This window comes from Cynocephalus volans, chromosome 13, assembly GCF_027409185.1.
Source record: "Cynocephalus volans isolate mCynVol1 chromosome 13, mCynVol1.pri, whole genome shotgun sequence".
Classification (NCBI taxonomy): domain Eukaryota; kingdom Metazoa; phylum Chordata; class Mammalia; order Dermoptera; family Cynocephalidae; genus Cynocephalus; species Cynocephalus volans.
In genome coordinates, this window is record NC_084472.1 from 85,941,746 (window position 1) to 85,959,959 (window position 18,214).

Consider the following 18,214-nt stretch of genomic DNA (forward strand, 5'->3'; position numbering starts at 1 on the left):
TGTTTTCCATTTCTCTTTCTATAATCCGCGAAACAAATGTCAACATGATTACGACGTGAAAAAAAAAGTAAGCATTTTGGGATCTTAAAGTCCAGATGAATAAATCTGCCAGGCTACTGTGACTGCTTCTTGCTATTACTTGACACAGTCTTTAAATGCATACAGACACTTGAAGGGTTTATGTATTCCTGTGAATGTCATGATAACACTAACAACAAAGAAAATGTCTTTATGTGCTATGACAGCTGTACTAAGTACGTGACACTCAAGAAACATATTTGATTAATGTAGTTTACATTTGATAACTTTTAAATCAGCCATTTTAACCTTTTTTCTTTAGCCAAGATTTTTTGCAATATGCAGAATGTATATTTTTCTTATTTCATCCTGCTTTAACTAAGTATAGGTATTAACTGAGATGATTTCAGTGAAATAGGGTTGTATTGTGGAAGTCAGCCGTCTAGCTGTAAGGTCTTGAACAAGTTACTTAAACTCTCTGGGAAAATAAGGGTAATAATTCCAGCCTCAAGGTTGTTGTGAGTAATGAATGGCGATAGAGCTTGAATGTGTTGTCCCCCCCAAAACTCATGTGGAAATTCGATCCCTAATGTGGCAGTGTTGGAAACTGAGTCATGGGGGAGGATCCCTCATGAATGGATTAATGCTCTTCCTAAGTGGGGGGAGTAGTGAGTGAGTTCTCGCTCTGTTAGTTCCCACGAGAGCTGGTTGTTAGAAAACCCTGGCACCTCCTCTCTTGCTTCCTCTCACCATGTGATCTGCTTGTACCGCCGGCTGCCTGCTGCTTTCTGCCATGAGTAGAAGCAGCCTGAGGCCCGTGCCAGATGCAGTTATCCCAGAATCGTAAGCCAAATAAACTTCTGTTCTTTATAAATTACCCATTCTCAGGTATTTTGGTTATAGCAACACAAAACGGATTAATGCAAATGGGATGTTATGTAATTATCTATCAATTCATATTGAGTATGTATTCACAAATACCAGTGTCCTACTGTTTCAGAAAAATAGCAATCAATGTAACACAGTGAGTGTTTTGGGTCTTCAGTAAATACACATAGATTTAAGATAAATGATGTTGTTGTTTCTCTCTGTTTATAGCCATCATCTCAAATGTCTTCCTTGCCCAGTATTCACATCTCCACCAACAATACTCATTCTTAGGGAAGAAAACTGACTGTAGCAGACACGGATGCCCTGCTGCCATAACATCAGGACTTATCTTAAAGTGTAGGGCAAAGGAGAAATGAGCTGAACCCAGAATATGTGTATAGCATGCTCTACCCAATAGATGCAATAATGCATTTGCTCAATGTGCATATAATCTATCCTTAGAATGTGCTCAGCATTGTGTTAAACGTTATGTATAAAAAAGAAGTGGAAGCTATTTCTTTAATCCTGAGGAGTATTCTATCCAATGTAGAAATAAAACACACCATGTAACATAGTGGGAATAGTCTTGCAATAAAAGTGAAAGAATCTGAATTTCCATCTTAACTCAATATTTCTAGATAGATTTGTGAACTCTAGGAAAATCACTGTTTTTTTAAGGTTCAGTTTCCTCATCTGTGTAATGTGAATATAATGATAAAAATAACAGCTCCTTTGACTTTATTATATTGCAAATATCAATTTAGTAAATATGAGGAGATTCTTTTTAAACCGAGGAAGGATTTTCATTAGATTTAGCCATGTAAATGCAGGGACTGTGTTTTTCTGTTTCTGTTTTTGTTTTTTAATCACTTTATACTCATCTCTCAGAACAATGCATTTAGTGGACTTTCAACAAATATTCATTGAGTGAATGGTTAGATCAAAAAGCCAGAATCATTTTAACCATAGTTATTGAGTTAAACTTCACTAGAAGGTCTCACGAACATATAATTTATAATATTCTGCCCTACATACCATAAACATGAATTCAGAAGAAATTAAAAATAACAGGTTCAGGTTAGTTTTGGAAGAATTCATTGAGTTATCTTAAACCAATCCTGGGAAAAAGTACTGTATTTTTTTTTTAATTCACCAAATAGTTACATAAAGTTTGCGATGTTGTTAATTTAATCCTCATAACAACTCCATGAGAGAAGTACTATGACTGTCCCCCTTGTATCTAAGAGGAAATAAGGAATAGAGAGGTTAAACTCCTTACCTCCAGTAACAGCTAGTTGACCACAGCAGTCTGGCTCCATCCTAAATCACATTATGCCATCCTGCCCATCTCCACATTGATAAGCATGTACGGGAGAGGCAAAGTAGAACAAGAAATAAGGATAATATAATAATTTTAAAAACCATTGTCAAAGGAGGCAAGGAAAATGGTAGTGCCACTGAGAAAAACCAGAAATTGGAATTTAGTGAGCAAATTTTTTAGCACAAAATAGAAGTTCCTTATAATCTAGTCCCTGTCTACCTTTACACCTTCATCTTGTACTCCTCCTCCATGTACACCTGTGATTTCTCCATAACTGGTCGTGTTTTCTAAGATATGTCGTGCTCTCCCTCACTTCCTTTTCTCTGTGCTTACTATTCCCACTGCAGCTCCCATCCCATCCTCTCCTGCACATAACCTTCTCCAGAGACTGAGCTCAAACACCTCTTCCTCTGTGAAGGTCTCCCACACAATTTGGTAATTTGTTCTTTATGTTTCTAGAGCACTTTTCCACAACTATATTATTATGATGATACCATGTTGCCTGATGATCACACTTTTCTGTGGTAGCTTTATATTGTTGAAAAAATAGCCCTGGACAAAGAAAGGGTGCCACTGTAGAAGATGGAAGTGTTCTGTCTTCCAGCTTAGCTTTGACACTTTCTATAATAATGAAGATTGATAATATCTTAAAGATTATTGTCTTTCTCCATGCCGTGACATCTCCAATTACATTGAAAAATAAGAAAATCTAGGCTTGAGAAAAAAACAACTTAGTGCTCAAGTTTACAGCACTTGTTAGTTACAAGACTTCCTCTAGTTCAATACACTTTAATGAAATATTCTCAGCAATAAAAAGCTAATATTTATTGACCTCTTAATGTACCAAGCAGGTGCTAAGAATTTTACATAAAAAATCACAGTCAATCACAATATTATCAATGCTAAAATTACCTTAAAAAGTCAAATAACTTGTCCAAAATCATATAGCTGGTAAAACTTGGGACCAGGACTCAAATGCAATCTATGCCAGAGCTTCAGCTCTTTAATCATTTTACTATGAGGCCCCCAACCCTACTTATTCCTGTAAAATAAGTTTTAAAAGGGTCATTAGTGTGAAATTCTAATCAGCATAAGCACCCAAAAATGATCTGTGTTTGAGTCAGTAGGTTGGTTGTTATTTGGGGTGGGTGGGAGCAAAGTATTTTTCATGCCATGGGAAGGAAAACCCGTAAAGGAGGAGGCAAGAGAGAGATAGCAGGTAAAGAAGTTTACCAGTGGAGGGAGCATGTGGATAGAAAAGAACAGAGAGATGCTTCCAATCTTGCTCTGCAAAACTCTGGAAAAACAGAGTAGAAAAATGATTTCTGTTATGTGCAATGAACAAGATGGAACATATGAGCAGATTGTGGGAAGTCTATGAACACTCATTTTTACCATTTTATTCATATCATATTAAGAGACAAAGTCAAGACATGTATTGTTTGCAACAAATACTCAGGCTGTGCCATCCGTGCTTTAAGCATCACAAACAAAGCACTTCTGTAAATAGGAGCTGCCTTTCCACAATCTAATAAATAAGGGTCACTAGAGACAATACAATTAGATGAAGAGTTTAGCAATATCTCATGCTTTTCTCTATTCCTGGGTGAAAAAGTCATTAATGAATTCTTCAGAAGTGTTTTTTCTGATTTTCTCAGATCAAAGGTGACATTGAACTGTAGGTATATTGTACTTGGAAATTGCAGAACTCGGGGGATGGAGGTAGGAAATCAGTTTGGATATCTTGGCAGCTTATCCAAGAGCAGGTTAATCTATAAGACTGAAAAGCAAGTATTTAATCGAGGGAGGATAGGAGTTTATTTTCACATGAATACGTACAAATCGGGGAGATTTCTTCTTGAAAGGCCAGTTTACCTAAGTTCCATACTTTCCTTGCCATAAAAAACAGATCAGTCAAGAAGTGAAATATCCTGAACTACCTTCTCAGGAGTGACATCTGAACTTTCAGGGTTTATTTACTTCACACAAACTTGTGTATAAGTGACAATGATGGTTTTACATAAATCAATTTGTTTCAATGCCATTTTTCTTTAAAGGATTTTAGAAATGTCCTCATAAATCTTTCCCTTTCCTTTTTAGTAGGAAGGGACAGTACAGAAAGAAAAAATAGCCTTGTCAGTTCAAGTAGCAAGGTCAGCAAATGTCGGGTCGTAATGGATGTTTTTAAACATCTTGACAGTGCTACCCATTGCTCATCCTGTGCTTCAGTAGTTGAGAAATATGGCAATTATTAGCCAAACAGACAGGGTCCCAGGGCTCCAAATGCACAGAGACTATAATTTCCCAAGCATTAGAGCCCATATCCTGTTGTCCTCAGTCCTTCGAGGTCACCAGCACTTTACTTCAGTATTTACATTTCATCCTTTGTGACAAATGAACATGAGACCTTTAATGGATTCCATAATGCCCATTTCATAGTTTGCTTTGCCTCCTACTTGTGTCTCACAGGGTTCACCCACATGAAGTGAAATTGTCTGCCTGGGGGCAGAGGAGGTTGTGGGGGCACAGGATGAAAACAGATTTGGATTCAGTAGGAAATTTTGGTTTTTAAAGGTGACATTCATATTTATCCTCTAATCAGAGGCTGTGAAGAATGAGAAAAAGTTATTTAAGGAGGTGTTGCATTTTATGTTTATTATTAAAGAAACTTTTATTGCATGCTTATCCATAGCTGTTTTCTTTGTGAAGCTAGTTTAATTATATAAATCATTTTAAAAGTAATCATAAAAGGCGGCATATATCAAAATGAGCAATTTGATTAGATTTAACTTACTTACAAGATAATCCTATTAAAACAGCAATTTATATCATCTTTAAACGTTAATGCATTATAATAATTACTCTAACATCTATCCAATTAATATCACAAATCATTTTATTTGAAATAAAATGGAACACTGACAAGAAACAAGTAAATAGTACTTCACGCCTGCCAAGCTATTATTTAGCATTAAAGCAAATTGTATAAGCCTTCCAAGAGTCTTCTTCCACTAAGTAAGATAATATATAAAAGTAAGATGTTTGCTCAGAATGTTGTCTTTGTTCCTTCAGTTCCTAGGATATTCTTTAGGGTATAATTGCTGCAGTGAGTAATTTTTTCATAAATAGTATATGAAGTATATGATGTGTTCTATAGTGCAGAGATGGAATTCGTGTTTAAATATGCAGAAAGATAGACTAGCATGTAATGTTTGTTTCCAATTTGTTCTTTTTCAGCACAGCAGGACACTAATAATAGGGCAGGCAAGGGATACAAAGACTTCTCAAGGTAGCTTCCAACTCTTGTTTTCTACTTACTGTGATATGAAGTAGCAGATTAATCGAAACCCAAAGGAATCATTTTGAAACAAAAATAACATGTCTATTCCTACCATTCATATATTTGAAACTGACATTTTTTTATGCCTTGTCTTGTCTTTTGGCAAATCATTGCTACATTTGAGTTCATTTTTCTACTGGTGGTCTTTAGTACGGCAGTAGACTGCTAGGAACTGCAGGATAATTCTTAGATGTCTTTGGCTAATTGTGCACAAAAAGCATGGTAGTACAGTGTGCCATTCTGGAATCTACAGAGTTGTTTTTCCCAGTTATTATTTTCAGATGAGTCCATTGTATGACCTTGGACAAGATAAGAAATTTCTGCCGGCAGCGGACCCGAACAGCCCTAGCCTCGTTCCTTTTGGTGGGTGAGCGAATGGCCCGGATTCCTCTTTCCCTCCTGTCCCCTTTAGAAGGAGACAGGGGAAGAGAGCCGTGAAGAGAGGTGAGCACAGCCACTGGGCCCAACCAGCCCGTTAAAGGACACTCAGATGCGGCGGGTGTTCTGTCGAGCAGTTCCGTTTATTATCACACAAGCACTTGCTTTTAAAGGCAAATGGGGAAGGGAGGTTTTTTTTACATAATCCTATCAGCTTAAAGGTCAAGAGCATGCATCCTGTCTCAATGCCTAGCTATTGCAATCACGCAGTGTTCATGAGCATGGAAGCGCATATTTGGCCAATAAGGGCTAAGGCAAGGTTCCTGCAGACACTCCCACCCTACTTCCTCCCGGTGCCCTCTTAGGCTGCCACATTAATACGCCCTTGTGGGCCCATAATGGCGCCACTTATAATGTCACTTAAGGTGGTGTTAGTTTTTAAGGCCCAACACTTAGCTACATTTATTTGATTGTTATAGCCAGGGACTGTGTTGAGGACACAAAGGCCTCAAAGATCTTGCATTTCAGTAAGGGGGATGGAAAATAAGTACATATTTGAATATTTAAATCAGATCATTATAAGTTGCCATTGGTGCCCTGAAGGAAATAAAGTTGCTGCTATGAGAGAGAATAGGAAGGGTGGATCTATTTTACACTGTGTTTCAGGAAAGTAACAATTGGAAATTTGTAAGTGCAAAGAGATCCAAAACCATGATCTATGATAATATCTGATCAACTTCTCTCTGGAGCTTGTTGCAAGATTAATATGAGGTCATAGTTGTGGAAGGGCATTAAAAAATTGAAAATTAAATATAAATGTACAATGCGAATATTTAAGAGGGAATAGAAGGATGGTTTTTCTTCCTGATTACTCAGAGGATTGTATGCAAATGAACAACCTTAGTCCACTGCTAAGATAGGAAAGAAGATGGAGCAGGATTCAAGAAGTGACTTCAAATCCAAGAATTTTGTTTGATAACGTAATTTGGCACTATATGATACTTCCAAAAGCCTGGCTCTGTTATTCTAATTTATAAAATCATTTGGTTTAATGTTACTTTTTAATGTATTAAAATCCATTATAACATAAATGCATGCAGTTTTTCATATTCCTGAATTTTATCACATGATCATTTAAGTTTTTAAAGATTTAATAAACACTAATATAGGAAGCTAAGCAGAAGCATAAAAACATTTTTCTCTAACAGCAGGGCCCATTTAATTCAATCTTAGAATACATGATTTATCCTTAAAGAGAGATACTGTTAGAAAAAAATGAAAAACATTGTTCATGGCCATATGTTATTGTAAAACAGCATATTTGAATATTTTAAAGACACTAAATTTGGTCCAACACGAAGTAGGCTTTTTTTCTTTTGTTGACAGGATGAAGCATATGCTGGGAATATGAACCATAATTAAGCAGTAAGAGACAACAGGGTGTGTGTGTTGTGTTGGTAAGGTGCCACGTACTGAGTGTGTAAAATGTGAGGCCAAAAAGAGAAGCCCACAGCCACCATGGTGGTGGCAAAATTCCAACCCAACATATGAGCATATGCTCACAACCTCCTTTTGCCATATTAAGATGCCCTTATTACGAGCAATGTTATTTCATACTATAAAAACACTCCACATCTTTAGGCTTTGGGCCAAAATCAGAAAACACGCATACTCCACATTGAGACCTTTTCTTTTCCTTGATGTTCTAAAGGGTTTGCCTACATTATTTCCTATATTTTAAGGGTATGCTTCAGGTGGGGATGTAGCACTCTACTAAATGCTGGAGTAGGCAATTGGAAAGTACATAGGAGATTTTAACCCAACAGGGAAGTGCTAACTCAGAGTTAAACCTTGAACACTTCAGCACAATTGAAATCTGAAGTCATTTGTTTTGCCTCTCCAATTTTGGGAAATAGACTTGACCCTCTGAAGTTCTTAAATAAGACAAACATAAATCTAGTTCCAAGGACCCCTTGAGCTTTTAAAATGGTGCATAAAGTAAGAGAATAGAACAAATTTCGAATGTACCGTTTTCTTGTTACACTGAAGAATACATTTAGAGAAAGAGAAAGTGATTTAATTAACATTGCAGTTTGATTTTAAGAGTTGGAAAATGACATAGGCAAATTATTTGTCTTTCAGCAGTCTTCTTTAAAAATACACTGTGGCAAGGAAAACCTTAAGGGAAAGATTGAGGTTTTTTTGAGGTGAGAAAGCAAAGAAACACTCTGCAGCTGTAAGGCACTATTACTCTGACAAAGTAGACATGCATCTTTCTAATACATAAATTCTGACCTGGAATGACAGTGGGTAGAATAGAGTACACATACTTTGTAAGAAAACTAAGTCTACTCTGGGTTACAGAAAAATGTTTATTATGTACTCTTCTTGTTCTTCTGGGAAAGACCAAAATTAAATAAGGCAGTATTTGTGGCCATGCATAGTAGTCATAATGCCAATACCCATTGAAATAGGGTGAACAATAGTATTGATATGACCTGTCCTGAGAAAAATTAAATAATTTAAAGGAGAAAGGAATTGCAACTTCTTATAGAACTTGTTGAATTTAGGGAATCTATTATAAAAATAGGAAAAAAGAAATAGAGGAAAATATCAAACTATATTCTAAATCTATATTCCTATATTATATATTCTAGAATATTTTCACACATTTTATAATAAAGCACTTAAAATATTTTTATAATTAAATATCTTAAGCTGTAATTTGAATTTAAGAATATGATGTATATAACCTATTTGCAACATAAAATTTACACAGATATAAAATAAGTGAAGAACACTTCCTGTTATCAGGAAGCTTAAAATTTAGTAAGTTGGATTTGAAAATTAATAGAAGATTATAATATAAGGAGGGAGTAGGTCAAATGCCCTAAGAAACAAACATAGGAATTCAAAGAAGGGAAATACTCCTCCCTATTGGAGAAGGGAGGAGGGGCTCTTTGTAGGGGGTGATATTTGATGTGGGATTTCAGGTGTGGGTGGGATACATGTATAAGTGGAGAAGGGTAAATTTGAGCGGAGTGTGGAGATGAGTTTTCCTGAAGTAAAGCGTAGCAGTGGTGTGGGTGGGGGAAGAGCATTGATGGTAATTACCAGATCCAGTTTGCCCTGGAAGTGGGTGGTTGGAAGGTTACAATAGTAGAGAAGAAAGGTCTTTTGAAATCATTGCTTATGATCACCTAATATTCAGACAAGAAATTCAGTGCCCTGAGAGTTGCTGGTTGGCCCAAAGATACACACAATTAGAATGAGCCTAAACCCGAATGTAAATTTGCCAGCTTCATAGTCTACTGTTTCATTTTGTTTTTTTTTAAATACTGTAAATTCATTTGAAGAAGTATTTTATTTATATATTTTTAATTAATTTATTATTTTTACACTCAAAGATTTTGTTGCAGAGCAGTGGGAGGGCCAGAAGGAAGTAGGGTAGGGAAATAGAGGCCGGGGTAGGGGGACAGGGCTAGCCCACGGCCAGGTCCTTCACTGGCCTGGTTGCAGAGGGTAGGAGTTGTGGCTGAAGCCCACGGGCTCCCCCCACTCTTGCTTGGGAACCTGAGGGGTTTCTGGAGGTGGCTTGGTTGTCACAGGGCCGGATGCCAATGCTGAGGGCCTCAGCCCCACATCCTCCCTGCTTGAGAGCCCAGGGGGCTTCTGTTGGCATGAAGAAATACTTCATTTTAGGGGCAATGGAAAACCTATGAAGGATTCTCCAGAGGTAGGATGAAAGTGTCACTTGAGGAAGACTCTTCTGAGCACTTCTGTCAGATTATGTCAAAAAAGCAATTAAATATATTCATGGGGATAGAAACATAGTGGATTAATATTTGTGGGTACGCTTTTTACATAAAACACAAAATAGTAAAAGGTAATTTCCAGATTGAGGGAATAAATGATACAGTCTACCAGAGAACCTTAATTTACTCATGCTTGGAGAAAACCTCCCTACACATCTGTACTCTATCTCCTCTCTCAAATGTAGATCATGGTCTTGAGAGAAATAAAATGTTTGTCAAAGGACATAAAAAGATTCATCATAGAGAAATGGGGAAATAGAGAAATATGAGGATATTTTTATGCTTAGATATATTTAGTCATCATTTTAAACTAAAGCAAAATGAAAATTAGTCATTAGTAGAAGGAATAAAATAGTTAAAAATTATGTATGCTTATAAATCCAAATGAAAGTCTGACTGTCAGATTGTGGACTGGAACAAAATTAATGAGCTGCATTTGGCATCTGAGGTCATGGAAAGGGCTCCTTTAGAGACATCCTCCTTTTGGGGATAGCAGCCACATCTCCATCGTCTTAAATAACAGGGCCATTTTATACAGTAGAGATACTGCCATACAAATTTGTTTTCTAGGTTCGGGCCTACATTGCCAGGATCCTGAACTGCTCTCACGTGGTCAGGTGTGTGCTGGTTACCTTGCTCCTTATTTCCCACAGAACATCTTCGGCCATGGGAGAAACAGGTGAAAGTGACCAGTAACTCACTTCCTTTTCTTAGCAGTGCTGTGAGTGCAGCTGAAGGAGATTCCTAGTGGAAGACAATACAGGAAGAGCTGTATGGTTTTGATGGTGGGAGGGACAAGAGAATGAGCAAATAATTAAGGAAACAAACTGAGGTGAACATAAATCAATGTGAATCAGCAGGAAATAAGTAGAGATTAGTTTTTGCAAAAGAGTTACTGTTAGCGGAGAAGTAAGAAGTAGGTCTATCGTCATTGAAATGTTGTTCTTGTACCACATTTGCTTTTATTCTACTGCTGAAGAATGGAAAATAAAATTTCCTCTGGAGAATAAGGGAAAATTATTCATTCTTCATTCCCCATAATTGAGCCTGAAAATTTCAGCACTACTTGGATGGAAAATGTCACAGAAAATAAAATGCTGGTCTAGTTCAAGTACCAGATGTGAAGCATTTGTTAAGCAAAAACACCTTTCAAATATACTTAAGAATAAAAACAATAAGATAGAAATATTTCATATTTCCTTTTTTCAGATTTGCCTAATTTAAGTCTAGGCATTTGAGGTCTTTTACTTAGGCTCTTAAACATGACTTTATTTGAAGATGATTTAAAATAATGTATTTTATACCTGTCAAGACTTAGGGACATTTTTCAGACAACATAGCAATGGTGATACTAGCAAATGTTCATTAGTAGTCACTGAGTAGGTGCCTGGCATTCCATTTAGGCTTTACATGCCTCATTCAGCCACGCATAGCCTCATATTTAAGGCTGTATTTTTATTTGCAAAATCTGGCAATGTTACTCATATTAGAAATAAGAAAATTTTGGTTCAATATCTTTTCCCAAATCACAGAGCTGGTAAGAAATGAGCTAAAAGTTGAAACCAAGATCTTTGTTACTTCAGAGCTTCTATGCTATAATTTAGCAGGCTGTAATGAAACAATGCAAAAGTTCAGTATGCAGAAGACTTAATGACAAAAATGATGGGCAGAACTTATCTCATTAACAATGACAGTCAAATACTGTTAGAGTGAAGAAAAGTGTCGTTTAGTTTTCTTTGAATTTAGTTTTGACATATTTATTGTTTCTTTGTAGAAGGATGGTTTTCCCTTCAACTTGATTTGAATAGACACTGAGTAAGCACAGCTGCTTTATTTTAACTTTGGCACAAATAGAACTGCGTGTAAAGTTTCAAATGAGAACATGTAGAAAATCTTTTGAATGAAATGGAGGAATAGGAATAGAGTTCCACTGCTATTGAAAAGAAGCACATTCTTACCGTAAACTCTGCTAGATTGAATACCTTATATGAAAGAAAGAAAATAATAATCAATCAATTATTCATTATGTGTCCACAATATGGCCTATAGTGCACCAGCAATGTGACACTGAAAGAGCAGGGTAAAGTATGATGCTCCCTCACATGAAATCTGAGAGAGGTACACACATAAGATGACATATGATACCAGATGGCTGGGGCATAAGACAATGGCCTCCAGAGCCCGACTCTCTGGATTTAATTTTCTCTTCTATCACTTACTAGCAGTGTGTCTCTTGGGTCAGTTTCCTCATCTGTAAAATGGGGATAAAAATAACAGCTTCTGGGCCGAGCCCGTGGCGCACTCGGTAGCGTGCTGCGCTGGCAGCGCGGCGACGCTCCCGCCGCGGGTTCGGATCCTATATAGGAATGGCCGGTGCACTCACTGGCTGAGTGCCGGTCACGAAAAAGACAAAAAAAAAAAAAAAAAAAAAAAAAAAATAACAGCTTCTGTCAGGAAATACAATTTAAAAAATCTGCCAACCCAGAAAACCTTTCCCCAAATGTAGAAGAGAAAGAAAAACAGTTTTATTTTTGAATAAGCATTAAACAAGAATGTGATGTGCATCACAGGCAATCTGTTAACAAGATTGCAAAGACAGAAGGAAAATTTACCCTTTTCTATAGCCAAGCAGATACAAACCTTGACAGGTACGTTTTCAAGGTAAATAATAACTAGTCTTCAAGTAAAAGGACTTGACACCACCGTTTGCCACTCATAGTTCTTTTTAAATGTATCTGGTAATTAGATCACTGTCTGTGTTAGTTAACTGGCCTTCTCTAAAGAAAAGATAAACTTCTCATCTTTATGACAGAAGGGAGTTTTGCAGCTTGGAGCACATTGCCAACTGAAGTGAAGCTCTTGCCCTCTCACAGACACTGGGAGATAGGGCTCTGTCCTCCTTGATAAATATGTTTCAATGAGATGGTTCCCCAGATCTTGAGAAAGGCATTCCCAGCTCCTAAAGCTGGAATAAGGCTTATTTATCTATAAAAGATTTCCATACATTTCATCAAGGCTGAAAGAACTTATGATACTAGCTTTCTCAAGTAAATGCTCTACAAAAAGACGGGAGCAGGGGTGGGAGCAATCTCTTCCTTTATTTTAACAGGGAGACTTAAATCCTGTATTTTCAATTTGTATTTTCCCTTATACTTATCAAATATGGAAGGTTTTTGGAACAATCACTGGGATATCATAAATACTATAAAATCTTTTTACTATTATTATTATTACTACCATTACCATTGATTATAATGATTGTATAATTAATTGTGTTTATATAAATGTGTATATATACAATTTCAAGTGCCACATAATGTTTTGGTCAATGACAGACCAAAAATATGGTGGTGGTCTCGTAAGATTATAATGGAGCTGAAAAATTACTATCATTTAGTGAACTTTGTACCTGTCATAACATCCTAGGTTTGTGTAAATACAATCTATGACATTCAGAAAATGATGAAATGGCCTAAGAATGCATTTCTCAGACATATCCTATTGTTAAACGATGCATGACTGTATATGTGAAATAAGCCCCCGCAAAAGACAGAAAGGTGTTAGAAAAATGAAGTTGTAAATGGGCCTAGAAATAATTGTTGAATATCTGCAGAGCAGAGAGAAGTATGTTACAGAAGGGAGGATAAAATTTTTAACATGGATGAGAACATTAATATCTGCAGGGAGGTTAGAAGTTTAGAGAATATTCAGAGAATGTAAATAAATGAGTCTGACCTCAGAGAGAGGCTGTGTTTGGGGACAATGAGCATGAGACATTTTGCTGGGATATAGTTATGGAAGTCTTTTAGTATGAAATGCAGATTTGATGCAATGGAAAAGTATCATAGAGGAGATGACAGAGGGGTTGAGTAATGTGCTGAACGTAGTTTTGTTTGATTTGCTAAGTCTCATGGTGGAGTGCATTCTCATAAAATGAATTCCATAAAAGCAAGATTATCCAGCAATATACATTAAGTAATGACTGAAATAAATGAGGTCCTGGGTAAAGTGGTAGCAGAGGAAATAGAATGAAAGACAAGAACATATTCAACATCAGGGGAGAGGAACAGAAAGAATGACAGGAAAATGTTCACTCTAGGAGAAAATCTAAAGGATAATGGCCTTAGGGGAAAAAAAAACCAAAATAATAAAGTAAACAACAAAGAAGCACATCAGGACACTGCATTTTCTCCTTTTCAAAAAGTTGGGCTGAAGATAAAACAGAAGAATTTAGTCAAAAGCTACAAAAGGAAGAGCAGAAATAGTTCTCAAAAGATTTTATTTTTAAGCTGGGTTATTGTATTAATTGGTTGATCAGAACAAATATTAAACTTATAAAATGTAGATATATATCCACCAATTAGTCTCCCTCACTGATCCCCAGGGGCCAATAACTCAGAGCCTTTGACACATTCACAGATATCCTCCTCCCTTCTCTAAAACTGTCATGTTGTTGAACTAAATGGCTGAGGAAAAATAAAATAAAATAGAATAAAACTGTTATGGAAGTATATAGATACAATCGTTGAAATGAAGATACATAAAGATGCTGAGAAGAGGACACTTATGACTTAGGAAACATTGTGTTTATTCACACCATGAGTCTTCATTCATTTCACCTACAAAGACTATGTTTTTTAGTCATTGCTTAACTTCAGGGACCAGCATTGGGTCTAGTACTGGTTCTCCGTAAAGGGTTGTTGAACGGAACTGTACTGTTACAGTTACATAAGAAGCATGCTGACATCTGAGAGTTATTGCTAAGGAGGAAATTCTAGGGGAGCAAAGGTGGTTTGGTAGAAATTACCAGGTAACACCAAGGGCAAAATGAATCTATAATGGGTTAGAGTTGTATGGTTATTTACGTTTCTCCAAAAGAATTCAGCAGAATTAGAGTAAAATCAATGAAAGCTGAGAGTGAAGTTAATATAAAATTGGAATTTGTATGGAATACTCAGCAGAATGTCAATAGAAGGAAGAACTTTGTTCTGAAAACCTATAATACAGCCCCACATCAGCCCACTCTCTGTTTGCAATTTAAGGGAATTTCTCCAGTCACTCTTCCCAGCAATAATTGGAGGTATCTCATTAAGCTGCCTCTAAATTGTATTGTATGAATATTTTATAAGGCAATTTTGTTCATCTAATCATCATACTGAGATTGATTAAAGAGAAGGGAAGGACTGCTTTATTTCTGATATCGTTATTATTTGTTGATATTGCTTAAAGGAGCTTCCCTTTCCTCTACTGAATTGAACTTCATTATCCTAAGGACATATAAGCTTTATTCAAAATTTTATGTCTATTTGAAATGGCAAATTCAGTACTGATTTCAAACAATGAAGACTCAGAGAGACATTCTCTTTTTATGTTGTCAATTTTTTTTTTTCCATTGTAGAAAAAAATGTCACAACTGGCCAAAGTACCATAGGCTTTGGCAAACCATCCTTCCTATGCAGAAAAGTTCAAACTCTAAATTTTTATAAGGATCTGTCCTCATTGCTAAGAAGAGTAAGAGACTTTAAGAATAATTAATATGGTCAATATTTTTCCCCAATTTTTAATAACCCTTTTCATCCTTCAATTATTTCCCTTTGTTTAGAGATAGTAATGCAATTCGATATCTAAGAATCAAAAAAAAAAAAAGAATCAAGACAAGACAGAGGCAGCAACTGTATTTCTGGCAGTATGGAGATGAATTTTTAGTGCAAAATATAATTTCTTTTCTCATAAATCATTGATATAGTGTAATATTTTAAATAAACACCTAAAATTTTTCTGGGAGGAAATTTTTCGTAAATTCATTAAATAAGAGGCATTTTCCTTGGTGCTTTGGGAGATTTATAATTATTTTAAGGTTTTAGTGAACCATTTGTCTTTATCACTTTGAAATGAACAAACAAACAAAAAAAGGAATCAATGGTCTCATTTACACAGTTGGCAGAAGTCATCTGGACTATGCTACTTTCCTAGATTAATCTTTTAAAAGAGATGTTCAGAATCACAACTCATGCAGTGGAAAGTCATCAGAATGGTGGAAGACCTAAATCTATCAAGGCTTTCATAATGTTTAGCAAGGAGATAAGAAGGCTTTGGGACAACCTGATAAGTAAGGTAAAATATGTGATGGGTTATCACTTAAGAAAAAACTATTTCATTGTAGCATAGAACACAGAGCAGCATTTGCATAGTACAGGTAGACAAATTTAGGAAAATTACACTGAAGAATAAATTTAGTAATTGTTACTAAACAAAACTGTAATGAGCACACTCAGAAAGTACTGACTTCTCCATCACCTTTAGCAGGTGGTAGAAGAAAAATATTTTCTATAGAACCCTTACAATGTTTGAAATGACATTATATATGGTAATTGGTTACGCTCTTGGTTTTCTTTGCTGAGAATGCTTTCATTCTCTACCACATAGCCCAGCTGAGAATTTTCCAAATCTTTCCACTTTGCTTTCCCTTTGATTATAAATTCTATATTTAAATTATTCCTTTCCTCCCAAATCTCAGTGTAAGAATCCAAAAGTAACCATGCAGCTACTTCTATATTTTGCATAGAAATTTCTTCTGCCAGATATCCTAGTTCATCACTCCCAAATTCAGTCTTCCACCAAGCCCTGGGACATGAACACAATGCGACCAAATTCTTTGCATCTGTATAACAAGGATGACCCTCAATCCAGGTTCCAATATACCTTGTTCTTCATTTTCATTTGAGGCCTCCTCAGCATGGCCTTTACTATCCACATTGCTACCAGTATTCTGATCACAACTGCTTAACCATTCTTGAAGTAGTTCTGAACTTTCCATAGTTTTCTTGCCTTCTAGAACCTCACTCGAATCTAAGCTTTTTTCTACCTTGTTCCTACAAACTGTTCTAACTTCCTCCCATTACCCAGTTTCAAAGCTGATTCCATATTTTCAGGTGTTCATTATGAGCAAAGACCCATTCTCAGCACAAACTTTCTGTCTTAATTCATTTTCTTTTGCTTATAACAGAATACCAGAAACTGAGAAATTTATAATGAAGAGAAGTTTATTTCTTACAGTTCTGGAGGCTGGGAAGTCCAAGGTTGAGGAACCATGTCTGGTGGGGCCTTCTTGCTGGTGGGGACTCTGCAGAGTCCCAAGATAATGCAGGGCTTTACATGACAAGGAGGCTGAACATGCTAGCTCAGGTTTCTCTTTTACTTATAAAGCCACCAGTCTACTTCTTAATAACCCATTAATCCATTAATCTACTTATTCATTGATCCATGAATGGATTAATCCATTTATGAGGGCAGATCCTCATGACCCAGTTACCTCTTAAAGGCTCCGCCTTTCAATACTGCACACTGGTAATTAAAAAACATGAGTTTTTAAGGAGACAAACATTCCAACCATAGCACTTGTGTAAATTTTTAAATTACTTTTTTTTTTTTTAAAATTTTATTTTGTCGATATACATTGTGGCTGATTATTGCTCCCCATCACCAAAACCTCCCTCCCTTCTCCCTCCCCCCCTCCCCCCCAACAATGTCCTTTCTGTTTGCTTGTTGTATCAACTTCAAATAATTGTGGTTGTTATATCTTCTCCCCCCCCCCAGTTTGTGTGTGTGTGTGTGTGTGTATGTGTGTGTGTGTGTGTGTGTGAATTTATATATTAATTTTTAGCTCCCACCAATAAGTGAGAACATGTGGTATTACTCTTTCTCTTTCTGACTTGTTTCACTTAATATAATTTTCTCAAGGTCCATCCATGTTGTTGCAAATGGCAGTATTTCATTCGTTTTTATAGCTGAGTAGTATTCCATTGTGTAGATGTACCACATTTTCCGTATACACTCATCTGATGATGGGCATTTGGGCTGGTTCCAACTCTTTGCTATTGTAAAGAGTGCTGCGATAAACATTGGGAAACAGGTATACCTTCGACTTGATGATTTCCATTCCTCTGGGTATATTCCCAACAGTGGGATAGCTGGGTCGTATGGTAGATCTATCTGCAATTGTTTGAGGAACCTCCATACCATTTTCCATAGAGGCTGCACCATTTTGCAGTCCCACCAACAATGTATGAGAGTTCCTTTTTCTCCGCAGCCTCGCCAGCATTTATCGTTCATAGTCTTTTGGATTTTAGCCATCCTAACTGGGGTTAGATGGTATCTCAATGTGGTTTTGATTTGCATTTCCCGGATGCTGAGTGATGTTGAGCATTTTTTCATATGTCTGTTGGCCATTTGGATATCTTCCTTAGAGAAATGCGTACTTAGCTCTTTTGCCCATTTTTTAATTGGGTTGCTTGTTTTTTTCTTGTAAAGTTGTTTGAGTTCCTTATATATTCTGGATATTAATCCTTTGTCAGATATATATTTTGCAAATATTTTCTCCCACTCTGTTGGTTGTCTTTTAACTCTTTTAATTGTTTCTTTTGCTGTGCAGAAGCTTTTTAGTTTGATATAATCCCATTTGTTTATTTTTCC